This window comes from Balaenoptera musculus, chromosome 1 (genome assembly GCF_009873245.2).
Source record: "Balaenoptera musculus isolate JJ_BM4_2016_0621 chromosome 1, mBalMus1.pri.v3, whole genome shotgun sequence".
NCBI classification, from domain to species: Eukaryota; Metazoa; Chordata; class Mammalia; order Artiodactyla; family Balaenopteridae; genus Balaenoptera; species Balaenoptera musculus.
In genome coordinates, this window is record NC_045785.1 from 147,455,547 (window position 1) to 147,470,973 (window position 15,427).

Sequence of the window (15,427 nt, forward strand, 5' to 3'; positions counted from 1 at the left end):
TAAATAAATAAACCCAAAGTTTAAAAAAAAAAAAAAAGATAACAGTCCTTCATGGTGCTTAGATGTGGATTATGTAAATTGTCAATAATCTGTCATTATACGTCGATAATACAGCCCTCTGTCTCAAAAAACTTATATAACTGTGGCTTGACTTCTAACGGGCAGAACAATTCTCAGAACTTTCTGAGATGCTCTTCCTGGGTTGTAATCCTCCAATTTGACTCAAATAAAATTTTCCTTTTCTTTCTTAGATCAACTGATTCATTTTTTTGTCAACACAGCTATCATTTTATGTCATTTTGTCTAATAACATGGATTCCCTGCCTCCCCTACCCCATCCCCTTCTTCTCCCTCCCCTGTATACCTAACAAGAGGGGAAGTTCTATTTGTCAACCCTTCTGTAGGACCCTACTCCTAATGCACAGATTTACTCATTTTTTCCAACTAATGGAAGCTCAGATGCAGGAAAATGCACTAGAGACGGGATAACCTGCCCTGTGTCTGCCGTCCTGTCCCTACCAGTCACGTGTAGTCCGTGGCAGCGGGACTGGTGAGGCAGACTACCTGGAATCTGTTTGCCTGGGAGAGCCGAGAGCCTCCTGGAAAAGAGCAAGTACCCTAATGAGGCCCAGAGTTTGGCGCGATCCCTGCCCCCTCAGTGTGGGTAGGGCGGAGACAATTCTAAATATGTACTTGCGTGCAGTTTTTCAAGATTTTCCTCTGGTCTATGGCACATGAACTTGCCCTGGAGCTCCGAGTAGCCATGCACAGTAACTGTAAAGTTACTCCCCAGAAAGTCTGGTGAAACAGGAGCAGCACCAGGGCTCCATGGGAGAGGCCCACACAGCGGGGGGGAGAGGACTGACTCTGGCAAAGCCACCGCACGGCTTCGGCCACCCAGTGCTTTTTCTTGGTTGTTCAGCCCAGCTTTCAGGAAGCACATCAGGTTGGCATAGCAGCCTCCGCCAGGTGGGATTCTTAGGGTGCCAGTGACTACAGCATTAGAGGGAGGCCACTTCCCTTTGGGGCGAAGTAGGGTTGCCACATTCAGCAAATAGAAAGACAGGACACCCAGTTAAATTTGAATTGCAGATAAACAACAAATGCTTTTTGAGGATTTATATAATCTCAATTATTGCATGGGATTATACGAATACTAAAACATTATTCATTGTTTATCTGCAATTCAGATGTAACTGGGTGCCCTGAGTTTTATCTGGCAACCCTGGAATTGGCACAGAACTTTGGGAACGCTGGGAAATTGTACCTGAGGTGTGGACAAAGCATCCTTGACCGTGGCTACTGATAGCAGAGGCAAGAACACCTTGTGTACCTTCCCTGCAATGGAATCCAGCTGCCTGGCCACAGACAGCTCCCAAAGGGCTATAAATAGCAAAGGAGGAAAAGAGTACATGCCACGTGTTGGCTGAGTGACTTCATTTATTTAGGTTGTACTACCGATCAGATCCTATGACCTATGAAAAAACAAGTGCCTTCCAAGTCCTAGAAGGCGCTAGACATGGCAATAAACGAAATGTGTAAAGTATTGTCAGTGCTGTGATGGAAGTCTACAGTGGGGAGTAAAGAAGGAAATAGCCCTTTCAAAGTGGGGGATGGGCAAGTAGGGCAGGCTTCAGAGGAGAGGTCAGCCCTGGTCCATATTGGGGCAAGAGCAGGAATACTCCAGGCAAACGAAGAAGGGTAGGAGGGAGCATTGCTAGGGTTCCAGAAGTGTGTGGGAGAGAGAGGAGGGTTGCTTTGTAGAACATTCCGTGCAGAGGAAGCTGTGTGAGAAAATAGAAGGAGGTGTGGAAGAGAATGGAGTGTTTGGGAAACTGCAGACAATTCCACATGGTAGGATCACTGAATTTCAAGGGGTGGGGTTACGTGGGGTGAAATCATCCAGGAGAAGTAAGCAGGAACCACATCCTTGAGGGCCGTACACGTTTACTGCTGGAATCTGTTGTTCTGGCATTTACTGCCAGACGTGAAGCCTCTGCACCCTCATCCCTTCCCAGATCTCTGCCTGTTCACTGGCCTTTTGCATCCCTCACAGCCTTATGCTGAAAATTCTGGATCCCCTGCCCACCTCGGGCTCATCAATCCAGCCCCCCTCCCTCCATCAACACTTCACTCCCCCAGTGCCACGCTGGGCCTGGCCTCGTCCTCTGGCGGCTTGCAGCTCTGGAGCTTTGCTGAGCCATGTTCCTGGGCTCCCCAACCCATACGCAGGTAGATTTTCCTACCACGTCTTCCGCTTTTTGGTTCTGTCTACTTATCTGATGTCTCAGGAGCCCTATCTGCTCTTGCCTGTCTCCCCTGCTCCCAAGCACCTTCTTTCCTTGGATTCTGTCTGTATATAGTCTCTGCGCTTTCTTCCTACTCCTCAGACTCCTTCCTCTTGCTGTTCTTTAGATTCTGTCCTCCCTCTTTCCTCCTTTCTATCTTCTCTGGGTGATTTCCCTCATTCTCATGGTTCCAGTTGCTATCTTTAAGTTGATGAGTATTAAAAAATCTCTATCTCCTGTGCCGCATTGTATCCTAAATTTCAGGCGGCATAACCAGCTGTTTACTCCACCTCTCCCTCTTAATGCCTCCTAAACACCTCAAACTCAACATGCTGAAACTGCCCTGATTATTTTTTTTAACAGCTTTTGTGAAGCACCGTTTTTATACCAGAAAAGTATCTCGTGGTAAGTGTACAGTTCAATGGTTTTTAATAAATTTGTGGAGTTGGGAAACCATCACCACCATCCAATTTTACATTTCCGTCACCCCTCAAAGATTCATCTTACCCATTTACAATTACTCCCTGTCCCCATCCCCAGGCTTGGGCAACCAATAATCTAGTTTCTGTCTCTCATTTTAGTGGCATCACATAATATGTGATCTTCTGAGCCTGATTTCTTTGACTTATCATGTTATTGAGGTTCATCCATATTGTAGCAAGTATCAGTAATTTGTTCCTTTTTATTGCCAAATCATAGTCTGTTGTATGGATATACTACATTTTGTTTATCAATTCACTAATTCACAAACATTTAGAATTTCCCACTTTTTGGCTATTACAAATAGTGCTTCTATGGACATTGGTGTGAAAGTCTTTGTGTGGCATTGCTGGGTTGTGAGGTAAATTTATATTTAACTTTTAAAGAAACTGCTAAACTGTTCTCCAATGACTTCGTGATTTATTTCAATCAAGGGCTTTACCATCCATCCAGTTAAAGCTCCAGAACCTTGGAAGTCCTTCTTTACTCCTTCTCCATCTCCCCACCTTCCATTACTTACTAAGCCCAGGCAATTCTACCTCCTAGATATCTCTAGAGCCATGCCCCAATCCTCACCCTCACTATGACTATCCTCACTCAGGCCACTGCTGTTTTCTGCTTTAGTAGCCTCATCACTCTTCTCTCTGCCTATCCCACCTTCTCCAATCCATTTATTTATTTATTTATTTAAAATTACACTATACTAGGTGTGCTTTATTTATTTCATTGATTTATTTTTTAAAAAAAGGTTGGGCTTCCCTGGTGGCGCAGTGGTTGAGAATCTGCCTGCCAATGCAGGGGACACGGGTTCGAGCCCTAGTCTGGGAAGATCCCACATGCCGCGGAGCAACTAGGCCCGTGAGCCACAACTACTGAGCCTGCGCATCTGGAGCCTGTGCTCCGCAACAAGAGAGGCCGCGATAGTGAGAGGCCCGCGCACCATGATGAAGAGTGGCCCCCGCTTGCTGCAACTAGAGAAAGCCCTCGCACAGAAACGAAGACCCAAAACAGCCAAAATAAATAAATAAATAAATAAATAAATGTAAAAACAAAACAAAAAAAAAACAGTATCATTTTCATCAGCAACTACAAACCAAATACTATAAAGATTGTCTTAAATTAAAAAAAAAAAAAAGATTGTGAAACATTTGATATGCACAAAACAATAGATGAAGCCATGAACAATTTAGGAGGCATGAGAATGAAGCAAAAGCCTTACTGGTCTACCAACCATCTTAAGACCTGACTGTTGTCAACACTTTGGAAGTGCCCTGTGGGCTTCAGTGCACCCAATTCTTCTTCAATGACTCCTTATTGTTCTTAGAAGAAAGTCCAAACACATTATTTAGCTTTAACAAGCTCTTTATAAGCTTTGAAATACTTTCCCAGGAACCTCTCACCACTCTACCCCCATTCCTTCTTATCCTTCAGGTTCTACCCATTGAAGTCACCCTCCCTGCCCTCCCTTGGACATGTAAGGTATCCCCAAACACTGGGTATTTCTCTGATCATAGCTCCCATCGCTTTGTACTCACAGTTGCCCATTTGTCTGTTTTTCCCATTACACACAGGTCTGAGAGGGCAGAGGCTTGATCTGTCTCACCAGTGTATCTCCCGTGCTTAGCACGGTGCTTGCACACGATGCAAGTGCTAGAAATCATTTTCTGAGTGCTTAATGGAAACAGACTCTTATACATACAAATAAATATGTCTGCTAGGTATTTGAAGGTCAGGAGAAATCTCTAGGCTAGAGATATTGATTTGGGAGAATGAAATCATATAAGTTAAAGTTAAAAGCAGACAGATGACACCCCCAGGGAGAAGGTGAAGGGCACAGTGGGATATCACAGAAGACGAGAACTGGTGGAGAGGAGCAAAGGAGAAACAGACAGCAGGAGGACCTGAGGCAACAGGTAACCTGGGGGAGGAAGGGTGGGGGTGGGTGGAGGGTGGTCTCTACGAGAGGTGAGAGGTCACAGCTTCTGAGAGGTCAAGGAGGATGAGAAGTGACCGAAATACATTGGGTCTGGAAATAGGAATCGCTGGAGGCCTGTCAGAGTCGTGAAGGCACTAAAGCCAGGATGCTATGGGTTGAGGAGTGATGTACAGAAGGAAAGAACATGTTTAGTGTGAGTGTGGAGGAGGGGGACATTCGAGGAGCTTGGGAGGCACGCAGATCTGAAGGAGGGTTCTGATTTTTAGGATAGCGGTGAGTTAAGGTTTCATTCAAATGTTTTTGAGCATTTTCTCTGTGCCAGACACTATGCTGGGCTGAGCAGATTTTCAGCGTATGGGAAAGATCCAACAGCGTCCATAGACGGAATCGCTGGAGAGGCAAGATTTACAGGGTCCGACCATCTGGCACGTGGCTCCAGAAAAGGAGACTCAAGGAAGGAAGGTGAGGGTGGCTATTGAACTCCTGCGGTCTGCTTCTAAATTCCGTGAGCTTTTTAGCCTAGTGTGTTTCCTTCCTTCGATTTTTGAGAGGCAGATGGCTAAGGCTTCCCCATCTGTCCATCTCTCTTGGAGGAGGGAGAGGAAGCAGGTGGGGAGTTGAACTCCTTAAGTTCTCCTTTTCCTCGGATTTGGCCACAGTATGTAACTAATATTCTCATAACTGCCTCATCCCGCTCCGTTCCTGATCTTTGTGCATTCACACCTGTAAGGCAGGAAAGTCTTTCCCAGGATGGTTGAATTTTTCCTTTTCTGTCTGATGGGAGGTTCACGAAGTTTGAGGGCTTGGAAACCACCTGGGAAAATGGCCTTATAGGAACGGAGGGAGAATTTCTAGGTTTAGGATGCTACGAGTTTTAACAGGTTTCTGCCAGAAGAGGGAGCCCCAGGGCTGAGAGAGAAAGCACAGACTGCTGGGGTTTAAAATCATGGGGATGGGGTCTTTGTTTCTGGTATTGTTTTCAGCAGTCCACAGGGGTTTATGGGTTAAGATAAAAGAAGATGAAAGAGGGAAGGAGGGAGGAAGACAGACTCGCAATACACCGACATATACACAGAAAGTTACACACACACAAATCACATAAACCCCCCTCCCTCACTCCTCCCTACACGCACTCACAATTTCTGCTTTAGTACAGTGATTCCTAAAACTTGCTGTGCAATTGAATCATCTGGGGGAACTAAGGGCAGATCCCCAAGCCCCACCAAGGCCTGTTGAATTGGAACCATCAAGGGTGGGACCCAGCAATCTGTATTTTTGCAAAGCTCCCCAGGTGATTCTGAAGTAACCTTTAGGTAGACAGACTGGGGAACTCTTCTGGGTAATTAGGTAAATACTTTAAATATAGCTTGTTTGAGACTGAATTTAATGGCTCCAGCCATCAACATGTTGAGTGGTAGGTAGAATGTAATCCATGAATGCTGTTATAACTGAGCCATTTCCTCTCTTTCTTTTCTTTCTTTCTTCTTCCCTCCCTCCCTTTCTTTCTTTCCTTCTTTCTTTCTCTCTCCCTTTCTTTCTTTCTTTCTTTCTGTCTTTCTTTCTTTCTTTCTTTCTTTCTTTCTTTCTTTCTTTCTTTCTTTCTTTCTTTCTTTCTTTCTTCTTTCTTTTTGTATTTATTAATATAACACATGAAAGGCTTTACAAAGGCACATGATATCAAAAGGCTTATGATGATAACAGCAATCCTTGCTTCTCCCTTCCCCACGCCCTAGTCCCATTCAGAGGCAACCACGTTTTAAAATCTTATTTCTTTCCTCTGGGAATTAACTGCATATTTAAAAACATTTACTGCTATTTCTTGATTTTGCAGTTTTAGAGATTATTTATTGATTTTCCACTAAGGAATATTAGGACTTTTCCTTTTTTTTTTTTAACAGCACACACAGATACTCATTCCCTTCCTTCTAGATTCCTAACACTATTAAATTACAATTTTCATTAAATAGTCAGTGTTCATATTATTATGACTGTTTTTTTGCAGCTCAGCAATATAATGTACTATGATTACATTTCTTTTCTTCTATTCCCCACCCCCGACCCAGGAGTCAATAATCACCTCATTTTTGTTTGTTTGCTTACTCAGTTGTCATGTTCTCCAAATCCTCCGGTAAGAGCAATACAACTCAAATAAATTGGTCAAATTAATTGGATAAGCTATCTATTTTTTCCCTTGGAGACATCCATCTTGGAGCGCCGGTCTTCCTGTTCCAATCTGGACTAGGAGCTTGATAGGCTGGTAGATGGGACCTCCCTTTGCCATCCACCTGGCAACCCTGACTTTTTCTTGGTTTATTTCTTCATGATGGTAGGGAACTTTTTTTGAGACCTTGGATGCAGCAGTGCTATTTTACATTGAACATCTTTACATGGGCTTTAGTCTGTCAGACCCTGGCCACATACAGCCCCGTGTGTCAGCCCTGCCTGCTTGTCCTTACTTTACCCTCTCCCTGATTAATTGTTTGGCTGGGTAAGGATTTCAAGATTGGAGATTATCTTCTCCTGGAATTGGAAGACATTGCTGTATTGCTTTCGGTTTCTAGCTTCCAGTATTGATACTGAGAAGTTCAATTTCTGTCTGGACTCCTGATCCTTGGTTTGTGAACTGTTTTTCTTCTCTCCAGAACTTTTGGGATCCTTTTTTCCCTGGTGTTCTAATGTTCCTAATTATGTGCTTTGGGGAGAGGTTTTTTTTTTTTTTTTTTTTTTTTTTTGTTCATTGTGTTGGGCACCCACTGGATCCTTTCAATATGGAAATTCAAATTTTCAATATGGAAAATTTTGGAGAAATTATCTTTTTGGTTAATGTAGTCCCCTCCATTTTCTCTGTGCTCTCTTTTTTGGAATTCTTATTAGAAGATGTCAGAGTTCCTGGATGGATCCTGTAAGTTTCTTATCGTTTTTGTCCTATTTTTCATCTCTTAACCTATCTGTCCTACTTTCTGGGAGATTTTGTCAATTTTATCTTCCAGTACTTCTTTTTAATTTTTAAATTTCTAGTTGTATTTTTATTTTAATAAGCTCCTTTCTGTTCTCCACTATTTTGAAAAACACTGACTTCCTGATCTTCATTGATGTATACACTGTCTTCCTTTATCTCTGGGGGGATATTGACGTTGCCAGGGCTGTTGTTAATGATTTCTTCTGCTCCCTGGACTACCTATGTTGGGGTCTCCATCGGCAATGTCAGGGGCTTTCATTTTATGCTTGGTGATCTTTGGAGTCAATTCCTTGGCTGTTGGAAGCTTTGTGTGTGAGGGCAGGGCTTGTCAACTACGGGAATACACTGCAGGATAACCCAGAAGGAAGTTGGCAGTATCATTGGGGGACCCCCAAATATCAGTGTCTGTAATAATTTTTTCTTTAGTTGTATACTCTCTACAAGGAGGAATGCTTCATTCTTCTGCCTGGGGTGGTCTGGAATAAGGAGAATGCAGAGGGCTGTGAGTGTTCTGGAATCTGAGTCAGGATAGGGGCTGGGGAATCTCATCTTTCAGGATGGCGTTTTCCTCTAATTCTCTGTTTCTAGCTCCCTGCCTAAGGCCACCCTTTGCTGTGCCTGATGTCCCCTGAGCCTGGCATCTCTTTGGCCGATTTCTCCAGAAAATAAACTTTCCTTCTTCTTGGAGGGAAAGAAAGGGGATTTGGAGTGTCTCTTCCTATTTTTGCTCCCACCTCTCCCTCTGAGTTGAGGTTTCTGGCGGCCTGATCCCTGGGACTCTCCTGGGCTTTGTGGCTTCTTGTTGGCCTCCGTGGGCTGTTGGGCTTCAGCAGACTCCAGTTTGCTAAGTCACTTATCCCGCGTCCATCCACTTTCCATCTTCTGAAAGAGTATTGACATTTCTCATCTGTTGTTGCCTCCATTCTGGTTCTCTGTCCTTGTGATTTATAGCATGCACATTCTTCTACTGTACTGTGATCAGTGCATTTTGTAAGGGAGCAGAAATGAATGTTTGTTCAACTGGCATGCATAATAACCCTAGAGAGTGCTTTTGAGCAGCCTGTCAGGTTTGAAAGGAGAAGAAGCCTATAGTAGTGCCATCTTCTATTCCTCCCAAGATACCCAAAAGTCAAGAGTGTGGGAGTAAGACTTTTTATTAAATCATTTAAATGGAAGAAAAGGAGGGGAAATCTTTCATTTGTTCATTCATCCATTTCCCCCAAATGTTTATTGAGCACTAATAAATGTCCAAAACTGTGCTTGGTGCCAGGAATATATTGTAAAAGCTGATCAATATCTGATGTTTTCCTTCAAGGAGATTCTAGTTAACTATAAGGAGGGTAGGCAAGTAAATCAAAGCTCACAATAGTGTAATAATAATGTGCATAGGGTGCTAACGGAGTACAGAGTAGGGCAGCCAAGTCATCCCAGGGCAGTGGGAAAGCCTTCAGGGAGGAGGTGACCCTGGGGCTAAGTTTTGAAGAATAAGTACAAGTTATGGAGATGAAGAAATTGGGGGAAGGCCATATCAAGCAGAGGGAGCTATATGTGTTTAGGTAAGGAGTCTAGAAATAGCTTGATACGTCAGAGTGACCTCAACTAGTTTGAAGTGGCTGGAGCAGGGGTCCATGTTGGGGAATGGCCTGAGTAAGAATGTAACAGCCACTGAACAATAAATATTCACGTTAGTCCACAGCATGATGCTGGGCCTACTAATGAAAGATGCAGAAATAATAATATCTTATTCTCTCTGTGAATTTGAGCAAATTAAAAAAAATATTACTTGTAAAAGGAGGATACTATGCGATTATATAAAGAGATAAGATAAGTAAAATGCTGGATCAATGGTAGGAATGTAAAATATTCTGGCTCTTTCATGACAAATCTGTCTTGAATCCTTCTACTCTCTCCAGTTTCCTAACAGTTACAAAACAGATCTAGAAAAGCTTAACTATTAGGAAAATCTTTTCCCACTTTCCATTTCTGCCAAGTAAGGATTAGTTGAGCATCTTTAACTGAATATTTTATTTTATTTAATCAGGAGTTGCCACGTTTATGTGTTCTTGGGTATCTGGGGCACTTTTGTATAAAGTTTCTTGCAAGGCCCCTGGGTGGGACCGAGATAATTGAGTTCCAGTCTCCCTTCCTCCACTGACATATATGTGACCTTGGGCAAGACCCTGCCCCTGTCTTGGCTTCAATTCCCTCACCTGGCAAACAAGAGGAATTAGATTACCTTTAAGATTTGTTCCAGCTCAGAAATTGGATGCATGGAGCTTTTTAGCTGTACTGAAATTAGTATCAAGAAAGAGCTAGGATTTTTGGATTTTATTTTCATATCATACATAAGAGGGAAAGGCAATTCCTTTCAAATTTTGGCAAGCAAGCAGAAGTGAGATTCTTCCATCTCTCCTTACCTCTCCCACCTTCCTTTCAGCTTCCGCCTGTGATGCACTCACAGAAAACCCAAAGGAAAATACTGGCACTAAAAGAAAAATAAATACTTCAAGTGTGTCCCTTTGAATTGGTAAGCTCTGATGGAAAAGTTGGGAGAGCAGGACTCTTCAAAGCCAAGTGTTGTGAAAACACACCATCATGGTCTATAGGCATTTTCCAAAGTGTGAGTTTAACTATTTTAATTCCCCCAAGTGACTGGATCAGTAAACTGCAACCTTCTGGATGGTACTAGCTATCGATGGCAAGGGAAGGTTTGGGTAAATGGGGGTGTGGAGAGTGGGGAATGCTATTTCTTGCTCCTGTTAGGTTTCCTCTAATGGACCTGAAACCAGGGGCTTTGAAATCTGATTAGACCCTTCTAAGGCTCAGAATGTCAGTATCCCGAGCAGCAGGCTGGATTGGGATTAAGGAATAGATGAACAGCACAGGAAGAATTTTGAATGACAACTTTAGGCCTCCCTTGGTCCTTTGAATAAGACTCCTTGAGATAAAACGTGCCTTCTTCAAAGCTCTAGATCTCAATATTAAAAATATGAAACTAGCTGATGATTGGATGCAAAAGACAGATATCTGCACTTTAAGCAATTCCCAAGATACAGCATAGTGTTTGTGCTCTGTCATTACTTTAAAGCCGTTTTATAAAAATGCTTAAGACCTGCAATCTTTGTATGATTTCAAAAGAACATGCAGACCCTTTTAAAACTAATTTTGCAATTTTTTGTTTCAACTTAACTTTCTGTCCCAAAATGATCAGAATGTGCTCAGTGCCGGTAACAGACATCTGGTTCCATCTGTGTTTTATCACATCTTCCCTCCTACAGAATGCAAAGCTCCAAAAAAAAAAAAGAATGCAAAGCTCATCGGGACATTTCTTTTTGTTTCTTGTTTTGACCAGCATTTGACATTGAAATCTCTTTCAGCCCAGCCCTCCAGTTTATTCCAAATAGATGCATTATTTCAATAGCGGTTTTTTGAGGACCTACTATGGACTAGGCCCTGACACAAATGGTGATGCTATTACATATTATTGTGATTTAAAAAAGTCTTACCTTGGGGTTTCAACCAGATTTGACTTCTTTTTATTGATCTCGTTTTTCCTTTTGCTTCTTTTCTCCCTCTCCCTCCTCCTCTGCCTTCCCTTCTGTTTCATCTCTCTCTTCCTCTGCGGTTTCCCACTCTTTGGGGAGGGGCAGGGTTTCCTGCTCAGAAGTTGGTTGGTTTCTGGGAGGAGTCAGAAGATCTGATTCGGGACTGGAACCAGCTGGTCTGCCACCTGATACAAGAAGGTGAAACCCGGGCCAAGGAAGAAAGCCCTCATGCTAGGACTGAGCTTGCAGCCAGGAGGCACCGGGACATGAGCCCAGTCCTGGGCTTCGGGCATCAGGGCTCCCCAAAGAATAGAGGGCCCCTGCAGCGGCCCACGGTGGGAATGCTTGGAAGTGGTCCTGGTTGCCCTGGAGACTTGTCCATTACTATTGCTAGCTCTGAACATGCCAGAGGCACACCAGGCAGAACCCCTGTCCCACCCTTAGCAAGCACTCACTCTCAGATTCCTGGCTTTGCCTCAAAGGAAATAATTAAAACAAGGACTGGGTTTGGGCAGATTTTCCTTTCCCACCAAGAGAGACCAGCCATCTAATGTACTCTGTGAGGCTGCGTGTCTACACGTTTCTTAGTTATAAACTCCTTAGGAATCATCGAGATGACTTATAGACCATTACGGTGATCACATCAGTGGGGGTGTGGAGTGGACGGCAGTGGGGAGACAGATCCACATGGGGTAGGGTCTCCACAAGTAGGGACAGTAATTCCAGCCTGATTCACACCAACTAATGATGGAGGGTCACATCCCAATTCAGAGGTTTCCATTCTTTTGGACTAAGGCACGGATAACAATGGGTCATCAAAAAGTTTACTTTCTTCATCCATTTATTTATTCTATATTCAACAAATATTTAATGAACACCTGCTCCTTGCCAGGCAGTGGGTTAATACTACTGTTGGGTTTACTCCAGAATGCTCTTTGAAAGTTTCGTGAAGTCTGTTTTCATTTTTAACTTATAATTTTGAATTTTTGTCCACTGTATCTTTAAAAGAAAGGCTTCTGGAATTGCCTTTTGTACTGTATTTTCTGTTTTTTTTCTTGCCCCCCTAAAAACACTTTTTTTTCCATTTTACACAGCTGACTTATTTAAAATTTTCCTTTCTTACCCTGCTGCTTTTAAATATTTTTCTCCAGCTGAAGGATTAACAATTCACTGAACTAGTTGGTAAAGATCTAGTCCAGAAGAATAAGTACCAAATAAAATCCTAAATTATGTAAAAATTTTTTACCTGGCTTCCTGAGATTTAGGAAAATCCTTAATTTTAACTCTCTTTTTTTTAAAAATAAATTTATTTATTTTATTTTTGGCTGCGTTGGGTCTTTGTTGCTGTGAGCGGGCTTTCTATAGTTGCGGTGAGCGGGGGCTACTCTTTGTTGCGGTGCGCGGGTTTCTCACTGAGGTGGCTTCTTTTGTTGTGGAGCACGGGCTCTAGGCGCGTGGGCTTCGGTAGTTGTGGCACGCAGGCTTCAGTAGTTGTGGCTCACGGGCTCTAGAGCGCAGGCTCAGTAGTTGCGGTACATGGGCTTAGCTGCTCCACGGCATGTGGCATCTTCCCGGACCAGGGCTAGAACCCGTGTCCCCTGCATTGGCAGGCAGATTCTTAACCACGGCACCACCAGGGAAGCCCCTCTTTTTTTTTTAAAAATAAGTTTATTTATTTTATTTTTGGCTGCGTTGGATCTTTGTTGCTGTGCATGGGCTTTTCTCTAGTTGCAGTGAGCGGGGGCTAATCTTCATTGTGGAACATGGGCTCTAGGCATGCGGGCTCAGTAGTTGTGTCTTGCGGGCTCTAGAGCGCAGGCTCAGTAGTTGTGGCACACGGGCTTAGTTGCTCCGCGGCATGTGGGATCTTCCTGGACCAGGGCTCGAACCCATGTCCCCTGCACTGGCAGGCGGATTCTTAACCACTGCACCACCAGGGAAGTCCAATTTTAACTCTTAATATGGCTCCAGATCAGGGTTTAAATTTAACTTCTTTAGGGATGCCTTCTGGTTTAGCAGATTTACAATGTAATTGCATCTTTTCTAAAGAAAACTCTGAAAAAAGGGTGTTTCATACAGAAGTTTGGAGAACCTTTTAGGTCTCAGCATACTAATCAAAGAAGCTAACTACTGACTCTTTAGATTTCTGGGGTTCCTCTTAAATGTATTAATTTATTTGGGGGTTCCTCAAATGAATTAATTTATTGATTTTGATATGTCAAAAGTTCCCTCATGTTGACTATCGTTATTCTAAACTCAAAGTTTTTGCGCTTTATCAAAGTAAGTGCAAGAACTGGGATTATAGTGCAACAGGAAGCAGGAGTTCTTCCAAGAGGAGTTTGCAGATTTGATGTAGAAGAACCCAAGAAAGACAAGAAAGGCTACTTAGTAAGAATGTGTGCCTGTGAATGGTATCTTGGGTTCCCTTCCTATGCAAAAGTTAGGAAAGGGCCATGTAATCAATGACCTGACAATCTTTGACCTCAGAATACAGACTAAAAGTGACCTTCTTTTACACCTTGGTGAGATAGATAGAGAGCGCTCTCAAGAAAATTTTAAGGAGACCCAAAGCCAAGTTTGATCATTTACCTTTTCCTGAATCGGTCACCAATCTAATGGAACTCCAACTGTTGTCCCCTAGGACCAGCTTGGATTGGATTGTTGACTTATTGGGCCATTCCGTATGGAACACTTCTTTATTTGTGTATCAGAAATAAGGCATTTCAGTACAAAACAAAAACATATAAAATAAAACTTTATAGTATAGATAAACAAAAGCAAAAGCAAAGCGAGCAGCAGGGGATTAGCAGTTTAATGGCAAATACAGTTATCAAATGGTATGCCTCCAAAAAAAGAGTCTAATGAACTTAAACAAGACCTATGTCTAATTACTCAATAGTATACCTCCCAGACAAAATGTCTAATGACCATATACAAAGGCCTAGGTATAATTATTTACCAGAATGTACATCTGTAAACTAAAATTTCTATTTACTTTACACAAAGACTGAGATCTAATGATTTTATACAAAGACATACTTGGTTAGAAATTTTAGAAGCTGTGAGAACTCAGTGAAACTCATCAGATTCAGATTACAGTTGAGACTGACTTATCTGGCAGCAGATCTGAAGGACGAATAGAGTCTGAACACAAGGAACCTGGTAAGTATATCTTTTGGTTTTGGGAAAGCAGGAAGTTCAGAGTTTGGTGTACTTTCCTGGTCATAAGTGTGCTGATATCTGTAGAAGCATATTTATTTGTTGATTGGTTGGCACTCTGAAATATATTTATGGGGGTGAGTCACTTCATGGTTAAATGACCCTTAGAAGTGAGGGAGTGTTACTGATTGGTTGGCTTGTAAAAGAGGAGAGTTGTGATTGATTGAGCCAATGGATTTAAAACTGGTTCTGGTTACCATGATTACACAACAATCAAACTTTTCCTAAGAAAGTGTGAAACTTTTAAATGTTCTCACAGTTGATACCTAGTATCTGTTTTCACTAGAAAGTAGTACAAGTTCACATCTGATATAGCACAAAATGATGTATATATATTTATTTATGTTAATAGATCAGAGTTTTGTGGTGTTTTGTAAAGAGCAAGGTGACTAATAAGTGAGCTACCTTGGTGGTGCAGTGGTTGGGAATCCACCTGCCAATGCAGGGGTCACGGGTTAGAGCCCTGGTCTGGGAAGATCCTACATGCCACGGAGCGGCTGGGCCCGTGCGCCACGACTACTGAGCCAGTGCTCTAGAGCCTGTGAGCCACAACTGCTGAAGCCCGGGCGCCACAACTACTGAAGCCCATGCACCTAGATCCTGTGCTCCACGACAAGAGAGGCCACCGCAGTGAGAGGTCTGCGCACCACAACGAAGAGTAGCCCCCGCTCGCCGCAACTAGAGAAAGCCCGTGCACAGCAGCGAAGACCCAACACAGCCAAAATAAAGTTAATTAATTAACTAAAAAAGAAAAAAAGGTGACTTATATGTGTTTCACTATGACTAACTGTGAGGACCATTTGGTTCAACTATGAAGTTAAGGTATTTTCTGAGAGACAAGCGCATGAGTTAAGTAAACTTAATCAGGAAATAGTTTATTTTTAAATTAAGTGAACTTAATCAGGAAATCGTTTATTTTTAAGTTACTTCTAATAGTCACCGAGCAAGAAGGAAAATATTTGTCAACATGCTAAGAAAAAGAACAAAGAAGCATTGAAAA